General features: G+C 41.5%; 1 long non-coding RNA gene across 1 annotated transcript; it reads right to left on the bottom strand.

The window, feature by feature from the left end:
- Positions 1-9540: 9540 nt before the first annotated feature.
- On the bottom strand, positions 9541-10867 carry LOC124654917. Its single transcript, XR_006988511.1, has 3 exons — positions 10279-10867; positions 10088-10142; positions 9541-9916 (listed from the first exon to the last, which is right to left on the bottom strand). It is a non-coding gene; the product is annotated as an uncharacterized LOC124654917 (long non-coding RNA).
- Between the last annotated feature and the right edge of the window lie 255 nt (positions 10868-11122).

Here is an 11122-nt window from a genome sequence, read left to right on the forward strand (position 1 = left end):
CTGTTGTTTGCAACTTAATACTCGAAGGGGTGCGGATGCTAACCCGAAGGTGGACTTTTTAGGCATAGATGCATGCTGGATAGCGGTCTATGTACTTTGTCGTAATACCCTAAGTAAATCTCATATTAGTCATCATGATAAGTATGTGCATTGTTATGCCCTCTCTATTTGTCAATTGCCCAACTGTAATTTGTTCACCCAACATGCTATTTCTTATTGGAGAGACACCACTAGTGAACTGTGGACCCCGGTCCATTCCTTTACATCTGAAATACAATCAACTGCAAACTCTGTTCTCTGTTGTTCTTCACAAGCAAACATCATTCTTCACACCATACGTTTAATCCTTTGTTTACAGCAAGCCGGTGAGATTGACAACCTCACTGTTAAGTTGGGGCAAAGTATTTTAATTGTGTTGTGCAGGTTCCACGTTGGCGCGGGAATCCCTGGTGTTGCGCCACACTACACTCCTTCACCAACAACCTTCACGTGGCCTTCATCTCCTACTGGTTCGATAACCTTGGTTTCTTACCGAGGGAAAACTTACTGCTGTACGCATCACACTTCCTCTTGGGGTTCCCAACGGACGTGTGCTTCACGCGTTATCAAGCTCTTTTTCTGGCGCCGTTACCGGGGAGATCAAGACACGCTGCAAGGGGTGTCTCCCACATCCAATCTCTTTACTTTGTTATTGTCTTGCTTTACTTTATTTACTACTTTGTTTGCTTTCTCTATATCAAAAATACAAAAAAATTAGTTACTTGCATTTACTTTATTTACCTTTTGTTTATTTCATCATGCTTCCCCCTAAGTTTACTTTGAAAGATATACCGGTAGGGCGTGGATCTATCATTCGAAGAGATAATATAGAAGAATTTTTCACTCATGTTAGTACGGCTAAGATTTTGAAGATAGATCCTTGGTAGTTTGCTCCTACTTATGAAATTGCTACTGCCTCTTTAGTGCACATGTTGGAAGCTAGATTTGTTAATCTTAATCCTATAATGCAACATATGTTTCTTACGCTTTCTGATATGGAAGAAGGAGAGAAGAAAGATTTTGTTTTAGAAACCCTTCTTAAAGAATTTGGTGATGTAGCTAAAGAAGCTAGAAAAGTCTTTATTCAACATAAGATGCTTGACTTTTATACTAATTTTGCAAGTACCCTTGAAAAGATGGAAAAAGATAGGCTAAAGTACACTAATAAAACCAATTGTGAGGGGGAGATTAAAGTACCAATACCTCTTAAGCTCATAGGAATGCATGAGGCACTAGAAAAGAATTTTGATTGGATTGTTCCTGAAAATTTATTTGAGGAGGATAGTAAGCCTAAAAGTAATGAAAGAGGAGCCTCTGAAACTTATATAGACAAGATACAATGCATTGTTGAGAAAACTCCCAATTATGATGTTGATGCTTCATCTCTTGATAATACTTGATTCACACTTTCTGCGCCTAGCTGAAAGGCGTTAAAGAAAAGCGCTTATGGGAGACAACCCATTATTTTACTTCTACACTTTTGTTTTATATTTGAGTCTTGGAAATTGTTACTACTGTAGCAACCTCTTCTTATCTTTATTTTATTGCATTGTTGTGCCAAATAAAGTCGTTGATAGTAAGGTTGATACTAGATTTGGATTACTGCAGAAACAGATTTCTTGCTGTCACGAATTTGAGTAGGCCTCTCTGTAGGTAACTCAGAAAAATCTGCCAATTTTCGTGTGTGATCCTCAGATATTTACGCAACTTTCATTCAATTTGAGCTTTTTCATCTGAGCAAGTTAAGTGCCCCTAAAAAATTCATCTTTACGGACTGTTCTGTTTTGACAGATTCTGCCTTTTATTTCCCATTGCCTCTTTTGCTATGTTGAATGGATTTCTTTGTTCTATTAACTTTCAGTAGCTTTGGGCAATGTCCAGAAGTGTTAAGAATGATTATGTCACCTCTGAATATGTGAATTTTTGATTATGCACTAACCCTCTAATGAGTTTGTTTTGAGTTTGGTGTGGATGAAGTTTTCAAGGATCAAGAGAGGAGGAGGATACAATACTAGTAAATGTGCACGTGCACACACGTATCGTAAATGAACTAATGCATTTTACATTGGAATCAAATTGGATCGATCCTAATTCTTATTACATTAGAATGATATTAGATCAATCCAAAAGCTGAAAGAAAAATGACTCTACGTGCTGTATCTCGATTTGTGAAAATAAAAATTGCAAGCTTAACATACTCCTTCCCAACAACCAAACCTAAACCCTGAAAATACAATTTTTTCTAAATTCAGTAAACAGTTCTCCTTTGTATCATGTATATAGTAGTATGTAAGGAGAAAACATGTTGGTCTGCTTGACGGTTCAGTCCATGTCAGGAACATATCATTCACGAAACCAGGACTTCGGAATGTCCTTACGATGTCCATTGATGAATACAGCCCCAAAAAACTATATGATGGGTCTTATTTCTCAAGAAGTGAGCACTTAGTATTTAAACAGTAACCCTTTCACTGGTAAAAAATGTACATAAGTATTTTCATGCACAATGCACGTGTTGACTGACATAAATTCAATCAAAATACTTTACAAGCTCCATATGCTCCCTAATACGGAGTATTATGTAAGAACATCAGTATACTTCTCAGAGTTTTACCCCTCTAAATATAGTTGATGCTAATTTTTGTATTGTAGTATCTTCATATAGAATACAATTTGAACTCATATAGTTCATCAATCTGAAGACTGGTACACTTAATAAAGAACAATAACATATGAAGAATGTTGTCAGTACATCACGTATGATCTTCACAATGAAATCTCAATCCATCTTCATATGCCTGTGTGCTATGCCTTTAAGAGTTGTGAATGGAAATTTATTCAAATATGTGTGGGTGGTAGATGGTTAGTCATCATCAATTCAACAAGTTGCAGTTTTAGTGGGTGCAGGCTTCTGCTGTAAGGAATCACATGTTTAATTGTTGCAAAATACTGCAAGTCCTTGCACAGAAATATTCAATGATTATGTATGAATCACAGTTTAACTCTGTAAACAATTAGGTGCATAAATAAGAAGGTAGAAAAATAACTGAAAAATTGAACACACCTTCAGGAAATATGGTGGTAAACTGTCAGTCTCAAAGTAAAAAAATCCCGCACCAAACTTGCATATGCTCATGGTGCTCAATCATCCGTAGGACACAATATGGCCAGGCATTCTAGGCTCCACTTTAAGGTGCACGTGCCAAGCACGTAATATAATATATAATAAAAAAATGTTTGTTTTTTAGTAGCTACTTTGCATGTATCTCACTATCTCATGCCCAATCGTGTGAGAAGCGCGTGCTAAAATGACTGCTAGTTGTTATCCGCTAGATCAAATGTGTAATTGTCATAATCTGCCATGTGTCGATTTCTTATAGTTTCTTCATTTAATTTTGAATCGACTAAAATAACCGCTAGTTTGCTTCTAAAATATATCATATTGACCTATTAATCAAGCAGTAACCAAACTTAGTTTTGAAATAATAATGATACAATGTGAAATACCTATGAAAATATGGAACGCAAATATAGTCGGATAAAACATCCCCCGTGAAGTGTTCAAACCACACAATGACCTGTATGATTACAGATTTTTTATGACACAAATTTATTTGATATATTCAATAAGGAAAATCATTCTTCGCCAAAAGAAACGTTCAAAATCATCATAAAATGAAAGTTTAAGGGCAATAATTTTTCCGGCCGTACTGCAAAGGAATTGGAACCGACAGAGAAATAGGGTGTAGTGTGAAGTGAAAACGTACATGTTTCCAAAAACAGAGTGTGGCTTTCCTTTGATCTGGGCCAATGTTTTGTTTCCCATGAAAAGTGCAGGAAACTTTGCCTTCCCCAAAATAATTGATATCACTCTTTCCTTTGTCCAGAACGGCTCCAAATTGAAAAATTCCAGGGGAAAGCAACATGTAGAATTCCTTCATCCCGAATAGAGGAAAGGGAAAAGAGCGGTCGGCCGACAGGCCCGAGACAAACACGCGTCCCTCACTCTCGTTCGACGCAATGAAGGAAATCCCACTCGATCCCACTCCATGTAGATCGCACTCACTGTCTTGACCCTGCATCTGCCCCAGCTCCGGCGATCGAACCCCCGATCCGTTACCGTGCGACCGACGCCTCCGCGCCTCCAGCGACCGGTGACTCACCAACGGGAGGACGACCACCTCCGGCCGGAACCCCTGCTCCACACCTCCTCCACGACCTGCCCTCCAAGGACTGCATCCAGGCCGGTTCATCCTCTCCAGAGAAGGTAAAGTCATTCTTTCTTTCTTGTCGATTTGGATGTCGTGTAAAATATTATCCAATATAGCACTCATAGAATAATTGTTGTATAAATTCTAGATAACATGGAACAGAACTCCCCACCAGTAGCTTGCGCTCTATACAAAAAGTTAGTCCAAATGGTGTGTTCAAGATGTTTTTTTCAGCTGGGATGTCAAGATGTTAGACTGAACTATCTCAAATTGGCAAAATGAACATAGCATAATATTTATCCACTTCTTTGCTAAAGTATGAGAGGCTAGGCATTTTTCGTGGGCAATCAGCTCTTTGTGTATGGCTCTGGAATGAAATAGAGTGCTGCTGGTTTTCTCTCTCTTATTTACATGGGATGTGGCACTGTTGACATGCCAGTCCATAGTTGTGAAGGGGCATGCTCTGGATCTAGAAGTTTACATCGATTTTACAAAGGATAGCAAATAATTCAAATTTCTTCCTAAAATAACTTGTCATCTCTTATCTACATTTAAGTGAAAATGTAATGAATGCTTGTAATTATCAAAAAGGAAACACACCATGCCATACACACATTCATCTATATAGTTTTTGTTGATCCAAAGCAGCGCATATCGAATGATTAAAATCACATCCACAATCCCGCTATCATAGTTTATATTAGTTTATCCTTTTGTACAAAATGTAGTGAAGTTCTGATGTAGAGGTGGTTACATTGATTATTCCCAAGCACAAGTGAATGCTGATTTTTGTGCTGACAACAGATTTGCACATGGGCTTTATCAACGTAGTGACCAACCATCTTTGGTTGGCTGGTTACTGTTACAGTTTGTTACAGTTTTAGGTATCTTTGGGTTGTAATAAGGATATTTGTTTGAACCTTCGTTTTAATAAAAACATGGCTGTGTGCATCTATTGATGCAGAGGCCGGAGCAATGCTCCCATATCGGAAAAAAAAAACTGACCAACCATCTCTTCTCCGCCATTACTATTAACATTTTAACATTACCATCATTATCATGTTCAAGCCAGCAGGAAACCAAATTAAGAGAAGGATGACAGCAGGGTTGAAGCAGAAAAACCTGTTTGTTAATCTAAATCTGCAAGCTTGCTATTTCACCTTCAGTGGAGCTCTGATCGTAGCCCACCCCAAGGGGGTTGGCTATCTGTTGGCTATGTGTGAGTGGCAGCCAAGACAACCAGGTCAGCATATGAATTCTCCTCCTATTTAGAGCTTCTCTATCTGTGATAACTCGTATGATAGAAAGTTAGAAAGAAAATATATGGTAGTATGTACACTTCTGAAAACAAACCTTTGATTTTGCAGATTTGTAAATTGAAAAGAGAAGCTGCAGGGATGCAGCTTTGGTTCCACCCAGGGCGCCTGCGTCGATTTGTGGACGGGTGGCCAAAGAGCCAAAGACGACGGCGGAAGGCGCAACAGAGGGCGCAACAGTGGTGGTGTTCGGCAGGCGGCGGCCGGCAGTGCAGAGCAGACGCCCGCGGTGCAGTGGTGGTTGTCGTTCGGGACAGACGGATGGCGGGACGGTTTCACGTCGCGGGCTGGCGGGCTGGCGCAACAATGTCATCTAAATCTTATCTGGCGCCTATTGTTCCGAATCATGTCCTCCTTCGCGTCTATCTTGTATCTAGAGATTCGAGCGGAACTCGTCGAGAGGACCATGCTTGCCTGCAAATGGTATACATAGAACAGGAAATTAGAACCGCAACACATGCACACACATGCATGGGCCGTACCTCTCCTCAAGGTATTACATGGAACGGAAAAATTCGGCATGACCTCTCCTCAAGGTAGGACATATGGGTAGTGCAAAAATTTGCCGAAACGGAAATGAATCAACATTTCGGCAAACACCGTGCACCACACCGGCACACACACACAAGCGCTTCACCTGCAACAAGCATCCATACACACGACGGCCACACAAGATCTACAAGCATATGCATGTCTCCTCCAAGCATATGTATGTCTCCTCCAACTACTCACCTTGTAGATTCGATACCGAGATAAGATCGCGATCGATGAGTTCGAGAGGAGGAGAGAGTATGGAGAGCCTTCTCCTCAACTCCAATTATGTATCAACCAAAGTAAATGCAATAAATACCCAAGCAAGTGAAAAGTATAGCCAAAATGGTATGAGAGAGAAGGGGGGACGAGCTAGATGGAGGAAGAAGAATGGCTTGGGTAGTGTGGTAGGTGGGAGGTTGGCTCTACTTTTGTATATCTGGTTCGCTAATTCTGTGGCGCACCGAGCACAGTGCGCCACAGAATACCTTATTTCTGTGGCGCACCAGGCACAGTGCGCCACAGAATACCTTATTTTGGTGGCGCACCGCGGAGCTGCGCCATTTCTGTGGCGCACCTGGGTCAGTGCGCCATAGAAAAAGTAAAACCAATGATTGGGGGTGACGGGGTGTGGGGCCTACCAAGTTTTTGTGGCGCATGGTTCCCTGGTGCGCCACAAAATTAATCTATTTCTGTGGCGCACCTTGCCTGGTGCGCCACAAAATAACTTTCTGTGGCGCACTTTTAGTGGTGCGCCACAGAACTAAGCTTCACCTATAAGCGTTTCCCTACTAGTGGGGAGAAAATATCTCTGAGCGCCACGTCATCCTTACAGGTGGGTCCGGCCGTTAGATTCGCTGTCAATTTGGATTAATTCGCGTTTTAGAGCACATTGCAAAAAAACTTGCACAAAAGTGGTAGTTTTTTGCCAAATTGACAAAAAGTGGTAGTTTTCCGAACATTTGGCACAAATATGGTAGTTTTATGCTAAGAACTCCAATGCTCTCCGAAGTACTGACTTGGAAGTTGCGTGAATCCCAAGCTTCAAATCAATTGTGTGCTTGAACTGGCGTGGCGCCCAATACCAATCATGCATATTTCTTGTAGACTGGCGTTTGGGTCGTGGATGCGAGTTGCAGCATCCATGGCGAGGACACTGGTTACACGGAAAATGTGAAAAAAAACTAGTGTGGCCTAAGAGACCCAACACCTCCTGCTTGTTGGCTCAGGCAAACTCTGCATTGCCAAGTTCTTTGTAACTTTAGAGTATAATATCTGAAAATGGATTAAACCTTACTCTCGAAGAAAATGGATCCAACCTATGGTAAATAAATTCAGACTTTATCTGTCAATGGTTATTGAAATACATGAGATCTTTACTATTAAAGCAGAACCTGCAGTGATGGTAGGTAAGTGGTGAATGTCTGGTGTCACACTTCTATCTTACTACAAAAAATGACACCGCCCTCATGTCTAACCTTTTGGCTAAAAACGCATCCCACATTGTGTCAAGGGGTGGTAACGATCGGAACAAAATCCCGGCTGTTTCGCTAGCATGAACCTAATTCTGTTTGAGGGCTGGTGCTGCGGCCTAAACTGAAGGCATAGGGATAATTGATCTGCATAAGACAACACACGGAAAGCATTGCATGAAACATCTTTGTTCTAGACGTATGAATTAACTGGGAGAGCTGTCGAACATGTGAATGGCATGCGGTGGCATGGACGCGAGTGTTGTCGTGAAAGAACTTGTGCTTGTGCCGCAGGTGGCGGCACAGTGAGAAGGGGCCGGGGAACTCGCTCAAGCACAGCTGGTCTCCAGTCGCTACCAGGACGCGCACGCCTGCTATAAAACGACGCTCCACTCCTGCTACGTTACAACACTGCAAGCAGCGCCGCGCGCACTCCCCAAAAAACAGCCGCGACTCCGCTCATCCTCACCTTGCTCATCATCAACCATGGCGCCGGCACCGCGTCTCCGTCAGGCCGCGTCAGGCCGTGTTCGTCGCGGCGCTGCTGCTGGTGCTGTCGACGACGACCATGTGCGGAGCGGGGACGGCGCAGGACGTCTCGGTGCCACCTTCCGCGGCCACGGCAACGGCGGCGACGCCCGCCCCTCCGGCGCCAACGGAACTAGACGCCGCGTGCCTCAGCTCCCTCCTCAACATGTCGGATTGTCTGCCGTTCGTGCAGTTGGGCAGCGAGACGGCGCGGCCTCCCGCGTGTTGCTGTCCGGAGCTGGCCGGGACGGTGGGGTCCAACCCCAGCTGCCTCTGCGAGCTACTCTCCGGCGCCGCCGACGCGTACGGTATCGCCATCAACAACTCCCGCTTGCTCGCGCTTCCGGGGCTTTGCCGCGTCGCCACACCACCGCCCGTCAGTACATGCGCAGCACTCAGGTACAATGTGCCCGGCATGGCCCCGTCTGTGGCGCCCATGTCACGTACTACTTCGTCGGCGGCACCGCACGGTAAGGCCGACCGCCGCTACACCGCCTCTGGCGACCTCGTCGCCCTCGCCGCGGCCTTTGCCACCACCCTGATGATGTTCTAGAGACATGCAGTATTTACATGCACTAGTAAATGTGCACGTGCAACGCACGTATCCGTAAATGAACTAATGCATTTTACATTGGAATCAAATTGGATCCATCCTAATTCTTATTACATTAGAATGATATTAGATCAATCCAAAAGCTGAAAGAAAAATGACTCTACGTGCTGTATCTCGATTTGTGAAAATAAAAATTGCAAGCTTAACATACTCCTTCCCAACAACCAAACCTAAACCCTGAAAATACAATTTTTTCTAAATTCAGTAAACAGTTCTCCTTTGTATCATGTATATAGTAGTACGTAAGGAGAAAACATGTTGGTCTGCTTGACGGTTCAGTCCATGTCAGGAACATATCATTCACGAAACCAGGACTTTGGAATGTCCTTACGATGTCCATTGATGAATACAGCCCCAAAAAACTATATGATGGGTCTTATTTCTCAAGAAGTGAGCACTTAGTATTTAAACAGTAACCCTTTCACTGGTAAAAAATGTACATAAGTATTTTCATGCACAATGCACGTGTTGACTGACATAAATTCAATCAAAATACTTTACAAGCTCCATATGCTCCCTAATACGGAGTATTATGTAAGAACATCAGTATACTTCTCAGAGTTTTACCCCTCTAAATATAGTTGATGCTAATTTTTGTATTGTAGTATCTTCATATAGAATACAATTTGAACTCATATAGTTCATCAATCTGAAGACTGGTACACTTAATAAAGAACAATAACATATGAAGAATGTTGTCAGTACATCACGTATGATCTTCACAATGAAATCTCAATCCATCTTCATATGCCTGTGTGCTATGCCTTTAAGAGTTGTGAATGGAAATTTATTCAAATATGTGTGGGTGGTAGATGGTTAGTCATCATCAATTCAACAAGTTGCAGTTTTAGTGGGTGCAGGCTTCTGCTGTAAGGAATCACATGTTTAATTGTTGCAAAATACTGCAAGTCCTTGCACAGAAATATTCAATGATTATGTATGAATCACAGTTTAACTCTGTAACAAATTAGGTGCATAAATAAGAAGGTAGAAAAATAACTGAAAAATTGAACACACCTTCAGGAAATATGGTGGTAAACTGTCAGTCTCAAAGTAAAAAAATCCCGCACCAAACTTGCATATGCTCATGGTGCTCAATCATCCGTAGGACACAAGATGGCCAGGCATTCTAGGCTCCACTTTAAGCGTGACTTGAAGGTGTCAACCATATAAGATGCTCCCATCAATCTAGAAAGACTTACAAACCTGAATAAAAATAAGATCCGGAAGAATTGATCTATATCAATACTATCCAGAACATCCGTGTAACAATCTAGCCAGATGTCATTTTACTGAACCTTGTAAATGAAATAAAACAAAGGCTCCAGAAATCAGAATACAAGTGATTTAAGATTGGAAAAATGTTGGTTGCAATACCTGATGCTCCTCCAATTTGTACTTTCCTTACTGGAATCATCTCCTCAAGACAGACCTGACCAACATTAAGATTTATCTACTTTGGCAATGCACCAGAATGGCGCCTTGGCCATCTTTGAGTGTATATGTGCTATGTGATTTAATGAGTGAAAAATCATATAGAAACTCCAACTAAAATATTTAACACTGACATGACAGCTGCAGATGATGCTCTGAGAAAACGCCAATAACGATAGAATATCATCATATATTATTGTGCCAGGAAATCATCAGTTCTCTGCTATATCAAATGCAAGTATGCCCTGCATAGAGTAATTGACTGATCACTGGTATGAACAGAGGATACGAAAATATTTGAAGGAAAGATCCTGAGTAATCAGAGGATACTTCCAGCTTGTAGAATAATTTGGGTTAAACACTGCAGCTCCTTTGACAAAAGAAGATATTTATATTAGTCTTTTTACCCCGAGTCAATCTGTGATGCAGAAAAAAATTCAATACAGGAGAGAGAGGAAAGTAGAGGAAAAGGAGCTGATATATTCTACTAACGACCGTTTTGCATTTTGCACCCGCTATCAAACTTCAAAAGACATGCATAATTGCCATACAGACATATCGTTCGTTAAACGGCATAGAGGGATCCAAATGATCCAAAAAAAAATCTTATAGAGGTTAAATACATTAGAAAAAATTGATGGTATAGTTCAATCTAGTGTCTTGATGCCTTTTATTTTATAAACTCGTATATTGAATTAGCACATGAGAATACTGAATAGCCAGATCCAAGTGTTCAATATCCAAAACAACTTGTACCCAAAATTTAAAATGGTGCCCTAGAGCACAGAAAACTATCACTCGTTGCCATGTTCTTTCTTCTAGAATATTCAAAGGCTGATGACTCGTTGTGATGTTCAGGTTTCAAATTCCCATAAAGAAAATACATCCCTGTAGCCTATGTAAACTCAAACTTTTTGCATAGCCTGAAAGTGCATTTTAACTCCTCATTCTTATTTTGTATTAGGCTCAATCAACAAA

Source organism: Lolium rigidum, chromosome 5, assembly GCF_022539505.1.
Source record: "Lolium rigidum isolate FL_2022 chromosome 5, APGP_CSIRO_Lrig_0.1, whole genome shotgun sequence".
NCBI classification, from domain to species: Eukaryota; Viridiplantae; Streptophyta; class Magnoliopsida; order Poales; family Poaceae; genus Lolium; species Lolium rigidum.